Raw genomic sequence first — 13523 nt, 5'->3', positions numbered from 1 at the left:
GCCCCTCCCACGATTGTTGATTGACAGCAGCGTTTCAACACAGACCCGCCCTCGCTCGTGAGTGAGATGTCAATCATAGTTCGTCATTGTTGACACACTGGAGCAGAATGGCACCTAAGCGATTGTGGTGTTCTGTTCTTGGGTGTAATAACGAACACAGCAGTCGTTTTAATGTTCCTAAATCCGAACCGCTGAAGACGCAGTGGCTGAGTTTTGTTTATGAAGGGAATATTCCCGACGAGCAACGTCAATGCGCTCATGATTGCGTACCAACTATTCGTGTTCCTGCTGGACCTCTAGAAGAAGTGAGTGTAACGTTTTATTAACCTTTATATTAATCTTTGCAAATCCCTTGCACGCTTCACAATGATTGTGGCTAATGTTTACACTCAGGGTACATTACGGCATGTATTCTATGTAACGTTACGACATTCTCAAGATTATTCATAATCCCACGTTTATAATGAAAAACGCGTTATAGTTATTGTGTTATTGAAACTGTGTACGCAGGTGTTACAGTTAACGTGCTAACACTAAGTTACACCTGGTTTACTTGTATGTTACTGATTATTAAAGTATTGTAAAAAAAACAGGTATAACTGCATTAAGATGAATGGTTACACAGGCCGGCAAAATACTGTTTACATCTTGCAAATGCATATGATTCAAGACTATTAATAATCTAATTGATGTTATCTGATCACTTATTTTTGCTTTTGTATAGGCAAGCATATCTGAAGAATTGGACATGGTGCAACATGTGGCCAGCCAAAATAAACTGTGCACAGTTGGCACCCAGCTGTTAATGAAAACATTACGTCCGCACTACAAAAGCACAGGTTTGCTGATCCAGATCATATGTAGTGTTAAGTCATATATTCAATTATTATTATTTTTTTTGGTATTGTAGTAATATTAATTTTTTTTTTTTTTATTATTTAATATTAGTCCACAGTATTAAAATGTCAACTATTATGTAACAGGCACACAGACAACTATGTTATACCCAGATATAGCCAGTCAATACCACTGCTATCATCAACACCAATAAAGAGGCCAAATAAGAGATCTCGCTTGGAGCTAGAGGAGGAAGAGGACGACACTTGTGGAGCCTGCTCAAGTTTGAATGTGGAAGACCCTATGGATACCACATATGATCCAGCTAACTCTGTCACAACCTTGACTGAGCCAACAAATGTGACGTAAGTGATGACAATTTTTTTGTTAAATGTTTCAATCAGTTCAATTATATTAATTTTTATTTTATGTGGAATTTGGAAATTATTTAAGTAACTCTTTATTATTCTAATAGATTTGAGTCTTCAAAACCAGTTCACAAGACAACGACTTACATTGTTTAAAACTGCTGCAGCTCTTTGAGCAGTGCCCTGTGTGTCAACGTGTTACCAATGTACAGAGAAAAGTATTTGTCACATTCCTCTCTGTGCAACAACGCTGCCCACACTGTGACTTCTTCGGAAAATGGAATTGTCAGCCAATGATACAAAGCAATCCTGCAGGGAACCTCCAGCTTTCTGTTGCAGTGTATGCCAATGGTGCCTCTTTCTTCAAAGTTAAAAAGGTAGATTAGTGAGGATTTTACTGTCCAGCCTATAATTTAATATTGCAAGTATTATCACAACGATCAACTTTGAATATAAATAAATTAACATACTGTCCATGAAGTCTTTTCTGACTTTAGATTTTCCAAGCAATGAATCTGAAAATGATCCACTACACCAACTTTCGAATTCATGCACGGAGGTACATACAGCCTGCAATTGTACATAGCTGGAAGACGGCACAGGATGGCATGTTGCAGCAGCTCAGACAGCAGCAGAACATTGTCCTGGGCGGAGACATGAGGGAAGATTCACCAAGTACTAAATGCTGAAAGACTGTGTCAGTTTACATATTACTGTGAAAGCAAAACATAAAGAGGGATAATAATAAATAATAAATACCAAATGTAATACAAAGTAAACAATAATTTTCTACGTAAAGGTCATTCAGCCAAGTTTGGAAGTTATTCAGTGATGGACTTAAGGACCAGCACTATTATTATGGCAAGCCGTTTTAACTTTTATTCATTTCCAGGATATGAATTCTTGATATCAACAATTCAATTGTTGATATCAACAATTACATTTTTGATATCAACAATTACATTTTTGATATCAACAATTTAATTATTGATATCAACAATTTAATTCTTGATATCAACAATTAGATTCTTGATATCAACAATTGAATTCTTGATATCTGTAATTGTATTTTCACTAGTGAAATGTCACCATAGGCTGCCATTCAAAATTAATTGTTGATATCAACAATTGATTTCTTACTAGTAGAAATATAATTTTTCATATCAATAATTACATTGTTACTAGTAAGAATGTGAATTCCTGATATCAATAATTCAATTGTCACTAGTTGAAATGTCTATTCTTGATATCAACAATTTAATTGCTACTAGTAAAAACTTTCATTTTTGATATCTGAAAATGTATTTCTGATATCAATATTATTTCAGATATCTAAAATGGCTTTCTTACTAGTAACAATCACATTCATGATATCAGAAATTAACATAGTCACTAGTGAAAATGGAATTATTGATATCAAAAATGAACATTGTTACTAGTAGCAATTAAATTGTTGATATCAAGAATATACATTTCAACTAGTGACAATTGAATTCTTGATATCAAAAATAAAGGTTTTTACTAGTAAGAATTGTATTTCTGATATGTAAAATTGGAATTGCAACTAGTAAGAAATCAATTATTGATATCAACAATTGATTTTGAATGGCAGCCTATGGTGACATTTCACTAGTGAAAATTCAATTACAGATACCAAGAATTATAGTTTTTACTAGTTGAAATACAATTCTTGATATCTAGAATGAGCATTTTAATTAGTACAAATTTAATTGTTGATATCAAGAATTAGCATTGTTACTAGTGGAAATGTAATTTCTGATTTCAAAAAATGCCATTGTTACTAGTATAAATCTAATTCCTGATATCAATAACTATAATTTTAACTAGTTAAAATTGAATTGTTGATATCAAGAATTCATATCCTGGAAATGAATAAAAGTTAAAACGGCTTGCCATACTATTATTGATCTGCAGCAAGTTAAGGTGAGTCTAACATTACAGATGTATGCAAGATGTAATGCATATGCAATGTAATAAAGTAAATCTTCAGAAAAAAAGGCACAGGGATTTTTTACTGTGTAGCTATTCGCTAACATAACAGGCATTGACAATTGCCATGTATGCCCTTTATTTTGTAATCAGAGTAATGAAGTTGGAGGGAGCAACAACATGGAGAAAGAGGGTCTGAGGAGGAGCCTTGATCTCTTGAGGGTACACAATGTAACTTTTGACAGCATTGTTACAGACCGGCACCATCAAATACAAAAATACCTGCGGGAGGACAACATCACTCAGTATTATGATGTATGGCACATTGTAAAAGGTATTAGCTCCTGTCTGAGTATTTGTTGTTTATGTGCCTAATGACTGTCATAGTCTCACAGACTGAATATATTTTAAACAGATCAGTAAAATGGTATTACAAAACATTGATACAAAATCATACCTTTGACCATAACTTAGGCCTAATTTTAATTATATCGTGTTCAGTAAACACACTGTATCTTTATGCATGAATTAATTAAAGTTTGTTTATATTAATAGGAGTATCAAAGAAACTGCTGAAGATTGCTCAGAAGAAAGACAGTGAAAAACTGCAGAAGTGGCATCGCAGTATAAAAAACACATATATTGGACAGCAGCTTGTTTTTCTTCAGGGCCAGAGCGAGTGGCAAAGTGGACATCAATTCTAAATCATATCCAAGACAGGCACACACATGATGATCCCGTTTACCCACAGTGTTTGCATCCGCAACGCAATACAACGGATAAGAGCAAGTGGCTGAGAGCAGGTGTGTTTACCCTAATAGCAGTACCAATATAACTCATGTGTCTATGTGCATAGTACGACAGACATTTTATATATATATATATATATATATATATATATATATATATATATATATATATATATATATATATATAGGTAACACTTTACGGTAAGGGTACATGAATTATCATGAATTCATGTATAAATTAATGCATGAATTCTTCATTCATTCATGCATTAATATCTCATGAATCATCAGGAACTAATACAAGTTCAACGTTTTTCATTCATGACTTCATGGATGAACAGCACCTTAATTAAAACATTAACTAAGATGAGCACATCATCATGAATTATGATTTATTTCGCATGATCATGATGTTTTCTTTATTCACAGTTATGCCACCATTAATAGCACATTGTTCATCAGTGTTTCAAAGGACTACAAAGGAGGGGCCACACACATGATGAAGTCCTTGATAGATAATGCTTAGTTAATGATGACTACTGTATTTGAATGTCAACAGAATTTGTGTGCTATTAGTTGCGATTGGTCTATTTTGTGGTCTGTCCAATACAGTAGTCATCATTAACTAAGCATTATCTACCAATGACTTCATCATGTGTGTGGCCCCTCAACTAAAGTGGTGACTAGGTCACTGAACTAGACAAAGAACAAAGAAAACATAATGATCATGCGTAATAAATCATAATTAATGATGATGTGCTCATCTTAGTTAATGTTTTAATTAAGGCGTTGTTTATCCATGAAATCATGAATGAAAAACGTTGAACTTGTGTTAGTCCCTGATGATTCATGAGATATTAATGCATGAATGAATGCAGAATTCATGCATTAATTTATACATGAATTCATGATAGTAGTAATACCATTTACCTTCTGTCAAGATGATTTATGACCCTATGATTGACAGGTGGGCGGGGCTAACCTTTGACCTTCCGGAGGGTGTTCCGGAGGTCCTTTGATGTAGGGATTAACCTTTGACCTTCCAGAGGGGTTGTTCCGGAGGTCGCTTAATTTAGGGATTAACCTTTGACCTATCGATCGATCAAGTTGACAGTACATTCCGGAGGATGTTCCGGAGGTCCTTTAATGTAGGGATTAACCTTTGACCTATCGATCGATCAAGTTGACAGTTGTCTTTACCCTATTGACCTTTGTATGATATATGAAGTTGCCAGTTGTCTTTGCCAGTTGTCTTTGCCCCATTGATTTTGACCTATTGACCCCGGGGGAAATAACTTCTTGGTGTGGGAAATCCCCTCCGTGTCGGGGTGAGAAAATTATTTTTCTAATGTCGCATAAAGATTAGAATAGATTAGAATTACAAAAGTAAAATCATCTTACCGTTTCACTATGGTGAAGAATTGGATTAAAGTTGACAGTCTCCGCACTGTGTGTGTGTGCGTCTGTCTGTGAGTGCGTGTCATCCGATATCCTGGCATTCCTGAGCACGCTATATAAATGGGGATAGTGAGAAAATATCTCCCAGTAACTAAAGTTGAAACACATTCTGTTCTTTAAAAAGTATATAAATGAAATGGTTAATACAATATCTTTTCAAAACAAAAATAAATATCTTACTAAAAATCTACTGAAGCAGTCATTTCAGATTAAATAAGTTTAAAGTTTTTAAACACTCTGTGTTTTGACACTCTGTGATTCAGAGTGGTGGAGGAGTGTGTGTGTGTGTGTGTGTGTGTGTGTGTGTGTGTGTGTGTGTCTGTGTGTGTGTGTGTGTGTGTGTGTGTGTGTGTGTGTGTGTGTGTGTGTGTGTGTGTGTGTGTGTGTGTGTGTGTGTGTGTGTGTGTGTGTGTGACACCCTCCCTCCCCTCAGTCTCTCAAACACCAGCGCATGACAGGCATGGTCTCCGCGCTAAGTGTGTGCGTCTGTCTGTGAGTGAGACACCACCCTATTCCTGCACCCTCTGCTGGGGGGTGAAAGTGAGAAAATATCTCCCAGTAACTAAAGTTGAAACACATTCTGTTCTTTAAAAGTATATGAATGAAATATTTATAAAATTTACATTTAGTCATTTACAAATATAATATTTTCACACTAACTAAAGTTGAAAACGTTCTGTTATTTACAAGTATATATGAAACGGTTATAACATTTACATTTAGTCATTTACAAATATATTATCTTCACCCTAAGTAGAGTTGAAATACATTCTGTTCTTTAAAAGTATATAAATGATATGATTATATCGTTCATTTTAAAAATAACCATCTTTTCTAAATTTACTGAAACACAGTGCACCAATTAGTTTTGTTTTAGATGAACACAAAATAAAGAAAATCATCTTACATTTTCAGAGAATTGAAGAAGTAAATCCCAACACATCATTGTCCTTTTAACGTATGAATGTATTTACAAAGATGCAATAAGTTTAAAGTTTTGATACAAAATATCCCTGAGTGTTTTTCTCCCACACAGGCGTTTGTGACACTCTGTGATTTAGAGTGGTGGAGGAATGTGTGTGTGTGTGTGTGTGTGTGTGTGTGTGTGTGTGTGTGTGTGTGTGTGTGTGTGTGTGTGTGTGTGTGTGTGTGTGTGTGTGTTCAGCCAGCAGTATGAGACGTTGAGGATGTTTTGTTAGTGTTAATCTTAAAAGTTAATGTTAAAAATAAAAGATAATTTAAATTCAATTCAATGAATTATTTAAAGTCTTAATAAAAACGTTGTAATACAGTCGTATCTTCTATTTATCTTTTGAAGATTACTGTAATGATTTTATTTAACGGTGACCTAAAGTATAATTTTTATTAATATAGCCATAATGATTTTTGTACTGTAACAGCATATTTATTCCCGTACACAAACACGACCATCACAGAAAACAACATCTTTACATTGTTTTTACATACATTGCACTCACACTAACTCAGTTCCATAAATTAACTAATCTCCATATTTAAATTAAATGATTATAAATATAGAATAATAACAAGTATGTTACTAAAATGAATTCAAACAATTTAAACATAGTTTTAGCTAAATGAATTTATATATAAAAGTATATATATATATATATATATATATATATATATATATATAAATATAAAAATACCTTACATTTTCATAGTGCCGAAGATGTAGTTCTTTATGCAATGATAAAAACAGTCCAAAGTCATAAACAAAATTGTATTCCTTTTTTATTCCTTCAGTGATAAACTACAGGGTGAAATGAATGCATGACCCCCTCAGAGAGACGAGAGGAGTTACAGGACAGATGAGCCTCTGGGATGTGCCAATGTCATAGCATATGTAAAGTTAGTCTGCTTTCCAAAGTTTTATTCATACTAAATTCATTTCAAAATCTTAAAAGCTTAAATTAGATCTTTTAAAATTAAAAGACTGTTTAAATCAAAGCTTTAACGTTTTATTAAAATTGTATCTTCTATTTATTTTCTTAGAAGACTTATGTATGATATAAATGATTTTACATAAATTTAACCTAAGCTATTATTTTTACTAAAGCGTCTGTTCAAAAAATAAAGCAAAAACCGTACTTTGGTATCTTAGTCAAAAATATTTCAAACAGTATTTTTTGTCCATGCCGCATGAAACATGTTGTCAAAGTTTGTCATAATGTTTTTTTTTTTTGTAGTTGTTGTTTTTGTTTTTAAGAAATCCCAGGACTCTACATTGCTCTTATTTAGATTAAGTTGTATCATTTAGAAAACCACTGTACATTTTCAGAGACGCGATGTACCTTTTTTGGTCCATCACACAGCATATTTAATTTTACTCCTCTTAATTCAAAGCATGATCTTACTTTTTCTATGGTAGCTATATGATCTATTGCACGTATAAGGTGTATATCATTTTTTACTTTTCTTGTATCTCCCAAACTATCCTTAATCAGTGTGGAAACACACAGGGTGAACCCCTTTACTGAGAATATACTATCGGTTATCTATATACCAGGAGGCATGCCCTTTGACCTCCTCCATTTTGGAGGCTTACAGCTTAGTCCTTAAGCGGCTACAGTAATTTATTGCCATGTGTAACCTGAAAAACAAGAGGTGATAAAAAATGTTAACGATGACCTCATGGCTACGGCTGTGAGAGGACTCCATTGCCTACTGAAAGAACATTGTGGACACACAGCTCTGACGTTTTCCAAGAGTATTTTGCCCAGCCTCTTCTTTATATACAGCCAAGACAAATCATTTCTGGACCAAAAACTTTTGCACCCTCACTCCTCTTACCACCTCATCAAAAGACATGTCTAAAAGTGAGTATTGTCTTTATAATTCATTTATGCTACAGTGTTTTATTTAAAAAGATTGTTTACAAATAAGGAAAAGACGGTATAATTCATTAGTGTTTTAAACATGCTATTGCTGTTATAGCATGCTTTGTTGCTCTTACACATTGCTATATGTTCTATATCAAATGTTTTTGACGTCCAATACGTTTCAGAATATATATATATTGTATATATATTGTATATTGCTGTTGTGTTAGCTTTCTCATTCAAAGTCATGTTGAAAGAACCTTTTTCAGTTAAGTAAACCAAAAAAATTAATTAAGTAAATGGAGTTATTGTCTACTTTATGTATATTTAATGTCGGTCTATCATCATTTTGTAAAGAAAAATACTGTTGAAATAAAAGATTGTACCGCTTAACTCATCATTCTTTGCGACCGTGTCGGAGCTTTGGAGTTTCACAATTTTATAATAAAATGGTATTATAAGTCTTGATTCTTGCGCATTAATAATTTAATGAATAAATACTAGATGAGAATATTTAAGAGATTAAATATTTCAGTGAGCCTGTGGATTTCCCCATCCCATCATGCTGTATAGGGGTGTACATTTGAAATAAAACGTTATTTATGTGTTTTAACAGCAAGATAAAAACATGTTAATGTTTATATTTAAAAGAGTTTCTGATATGTTAGTGTTTTACCATAAAGTGTAGACCATGATAATAATAATTAAAGCGGTTTTAATCATTATAAAAACAACTACTTTGGGGATGCATTGGATGCGACAAAACCAATAAGAGTCTTTACCGAGTAAAGATTTTGTAAAAGGTTATCTTATTAGATATATTTGTAAAGGTTGTTGAACACTATCCCTAAATAAACGAAACAATTGGATTATTTGAACTTAATAGTTTTGGACTAAATTAAGAATGTTAACCTGATTCAACTAAATGGCATTGAATTAATCTTATGTAATAAACTTAAGTTTACTGAAATAAACAATGTTAATTAAATGCGACGTTACCCCGCTATGCAGAACCTGTTGACATAAAAAGTTGAGTAAATCCACCAGTTGTTTTCCAACAAAATGTTGATTAAACATTAAAAGTTCAAAACATATGGATGGGTGAATGGATCGCGATAAACTCTGTTTAGAAAGTAGCTAGGATGTATTTTATTTTGCGCAGACTTTAAGTGAACTTTTACCAACTATTAAGATGTTAAAGTTCAGTTATAGACCTTTAGCGCATTATTGAGTAACCGAATTCAGGGTTGTTCAATAGTTATCAAGCACCCGCACTTGGCGAGATTATTCAGAAAAAAGTAATTTTCTGATAAATCATCGTACACGGATGCACTGTGTTTTGAGGGACACTTATAGAAAGATGTCTTCATTCTTTGTTTCGGTGTATTTTTAAAAACATAGATCTACCTAGATGTTATACACGACCTACATAGATGTTTTACACAAAAAATATTTCAGAGATCCTTGTGCGGTATTCTGTAGCCGCATAAAAGGGGTAAAATATACATTTAAGCGCTATTTAAAACTAGGATGGTATAATATACTGTAAAATACTGTAAAATATACTGTAAACCATAAAATATAATGTAAATGTCTCAAGCGAAGATGATGGTTTAAACCGTCATTTTATTAAATCACGCCAATTCATGCGAATACTGTCAAATATGAACAAAGAGAAGACATAGAGTTGACTAACATTACCGCTAACTGTAGGAACCAGATATCCAGGGGGAAAGTGTAAAGAAAAACACCATACAAAACATTACAATCACACCCGGCGATACGATAAGTGTTACGATAGTGTTGTTCAAAATGAAACCGCGGTAAACAATTTAAGAACCCTAGAGCTGTTAAACATGCGGTTCAATATAAACAAGAATCCATCTCTAATGCGACTGAGCTCGTTTCACATATAACTGTTGATAGTTAGGTATAATCGTTAGATAATTTATCAAACAATTGAAATTTACGATATGTTAAAACATTTTGATGATGGGCTTGCACAAAGCATTGACCAGCTCCTTGGCAATGCTTTCACAATTCACACAGTCAAGCAGTTCCCTCATCTTCATCACACAGTCCAGCAGTTCCCTCATCTTCATCCGGCGTGTTGGATTCGCTCACACATTTGCAACTGATTCATTGTGCAAGTCAAGATCGTCAATGATTGGATCAATGTTCTTCATATTTTCAACCAACTGACTGGTGTTTGCTTTCAGAAACCCTTGATGATCTGAGAATATAAAAATAGAAAAATTAAAACAGGAAAAGGAAAATGAAGGCAAAATGGGGAAAGAATATAAAGATTGAATCTAACCTTGTATTGACCTGTTTCTCTTCTTTCCCAGTCGCCCCTTTTGGACAGTATTTGGCTTTGATAAAATCTGTAGTAAAATAAATAAGTGCCGTAAAATAAAAGGCTATAGTTACAATTCTGAATAATCCAGGAGCATGACACCAGATAAGATAAATTCATCATGACTTAACTTGATTCAATAGTACCAAAATATTTCAAATTTGTACATGATACTGTTAGATCAGAATGTAACTTTCCTTAAAATTTGTCCCAAATAGTTAACTCGGACTGCTTAATTGAGATTAATTTTATACATTACATAGGCGAAAAACTGTTTTAATAGTTCCCTTTCAAGGGAACTTCGAGCTGCGTCAAACGCTGCGGGAACGCCCCTGCGTTGTGCGTCATGAAGCACGTATGGAATCAGCCCAATGGAGAGATGAAACGTCATAGGCGGGTGACGTCATCGACCAGGAAACTATAAAGCACCCCAAAAACACAAGCGCATTAGCTTCTGTGCTTTCAGTCGCGCTACATGTGAATCTGTCCCTGTGTGATATTGTCTGTCTTACATACCCTGCACCACACAAACAATTTATCCCTATATATATATATATTGAGAGATTATGGCGGACGAACAGCAGTTTAGAAAGTGTGTTCCTCCCTGCTCGCGTTATTTAACGAGCGGGGATACACATGATCTTTGTGTTGTTTGTTTGGGAGTTCAGCATGCCCAGTTTGCTCTCGAGGGAGCAGACTGTGAGCATTGCGAGCGTTTGCCGTTAAGGACGCTCCGCTCCCGCCGGTCGCTCTTTGAGGAGAGCGGTTCGGTGCGCGCTCCCCGCGGTTCGGGTCCCGCTTCTGCCGAGGCAGAGCGGCGGCGCTTATCGTGGGGATCGCAGATGGATCTCACAGCGGGGTTTGAGACGGGCTCTGCCTTATCTCTCCCTTCACCTGTGAGATCCAGTGCCTCAGTCCCGGGTTCGGAAGCACGCGCTGCGGTTTCTTCCGCTCGGGCTGAGGCACCAATGCTATCCAGTTCTGAGGAACTTGATGTTGTTAGTGTTGAGGGAGATGTGGAGGATTCGCCACCCCACACTCCTGAGAGTGATGAGCTTATGGAGGTGTTAACAAGAGCTGTTGAAAAACTTAATATTGAATGGCCAGTGACTAGACAGGAGTCTGTTTCTAAATCAAAGTTGGATGAGAGATTTTTGCCGTCACGTGTGCAGCCTCCACGCCGGTGCCTGCCGTTTTTCCATGATCTCCACACCGAGGTGTCGAAATCATGGAGAAAACCGGTGTCATATAGAGTGTTTAGTCCCCAGACTTCAACATACGCTAATATTATGGGAGCCAAGGCTCATGGTTATGGTGCGTTGCCTCGTGTGGAAGAGACGCTTGCGAGCCATCTCTCCCCCGAAGCAGCATCATCTTTTAAGGCACCGGCATTACCCACCAAGCCTTTAAGAAACACTTCGGCTTTGGTGGGTAAAGCATATTCGGCAGCAGGTCAGGCTGCGTCATGTCTGCATACTATGTCAATCTTGCAGGCATACCAGGCTGATCTGCTAAGGGACATGAGTGAGAGTGAGGAGGTCAGTACTGACGTAGTTCGCGAACTGCGTCAGGCTGCTGATTTATCCCTGCGTGCCACCAGAGAATCGGCCAAATTAATGGGTCGTTCTATGGCAGCTCTGGTGGCCGCAGAAAGACATTTGTGGTTAAATCAGACTAATATTAAAGAGAGAGAAAAAGCTTTTCTTTTAGATGCTCCTCTTTCTCCCATGGGGTTGTTTGGTGATGCTGTGAATTCAGTTATCGATAAATTCCAAGAAGAAAAGAAACAAACTGCAGCTTTTAAAAAGTTTCTTCCCCTTAAAGTTCATGTCCCTGGGGCTGCTGGGCGGGAGCAGCCCCGGCCGTCTTCGAGCTCATCACATAGAGCGCAGCAGAGGCAGAGTGTCGCGTCTCGTGCTCCCCCTGCTGGACAGTGGGCTCAGCCGCGACACTCTCAGCCGAAGCCTTCTCCCAGTAGAACTGATCTGAGGACAGTTATATTGGCTAAGAAGGCTTCGGCTAAGAAGAAGTCCTGACGCCAAGCCTTTCAGGATGCTGAGGGTGGTCCCCACCGAGGCGGAAAGGTGTTCACCTCTTTTTACGGTGCCCATTCCTCCTCGGTGCCCTCAGGGGCTCGTTCTGCCAACCCCGCCTTTATGCCGGGGCACAGACGATCCCAGCGAGCGCTTTCCCGAGGGACGCTCGCTCCCTCTGAGGAGGGTCTCAGAGCGGTCAGACCAGTTGTTCCCTGCCGGTGCGCCGTTACAGGGCGCTGCGTCTGCTGCTCAAGTTACACCAGAGGCCAGTCTCGAGAGGCTGGTACCCTTAGTAGAATTTCTGGCAGAGTGGAAAAGCCTTCCAAAAATATCTCATTGGGTCCTGCAGACAGTAGAAAAGGGTTATGCTATCCAGTTCAGGTGTCGTCCACCAAAATTCAGAGGGGTTCTGCACACAGTGGTGGGCCCCGAGCAGGCTCTGGTATTGGAACAAGAGGTGAAAACGCTCCTTCAAAAAGAGGCTATAGAACGGGTTCCTCCTCCCAGTTTGGAGTCAGGTTATTACAGCCGATATTTCATCGTTCCAAAGAAGGATGGGGGGTTGCGTCCAATTTTAGACCTGCGCATATTGAATCGCTCGGTAGGGAAGCTAAAATTCAAGATGCTCACTATCAAGCAGATCGTGTCTCAAATCAGGTCCGAGGACTGGTTTGTCACGATAGATCTGAAGGACGCATACTTCCATGTGTCCATCCTTCCACAACACAGGAAGTTCCTGAGGTTCGCCTTCGGGGGCGAGGCGTACCAGTACAGGGTTCTTCCGTTTGGCCTAGCTTTATCTCCCCGCACTTTCACGAAATGCATGGATGCAGCACTAGTGCCTCTGAGGCTTCAGGGCATTCGTATTCTCAATTACATCGACGATTGGTTGATTTTAGCTCAGACCGAGCAGATGGCGGTTCGGC

This window comes from Siphateles boraxobius, unplaced genomic scaffold (genome assembly GCF_051911475.1).
Source record: "Siphateles boraxobius isolate OS27281-9 unplaced genomic scaffold, OSU_SipBor_1 7, whole genome shotgun sequence".
Taxonomy (NCBI): Eukaryota; Metazoa; Chordata; class Actinopteri; order Cypriniformes; family Leuciscidae; genus Siphateles; species Siphateles boraxobius.
Note: the sequence above shows the minus strand (reverse complement) of the source record.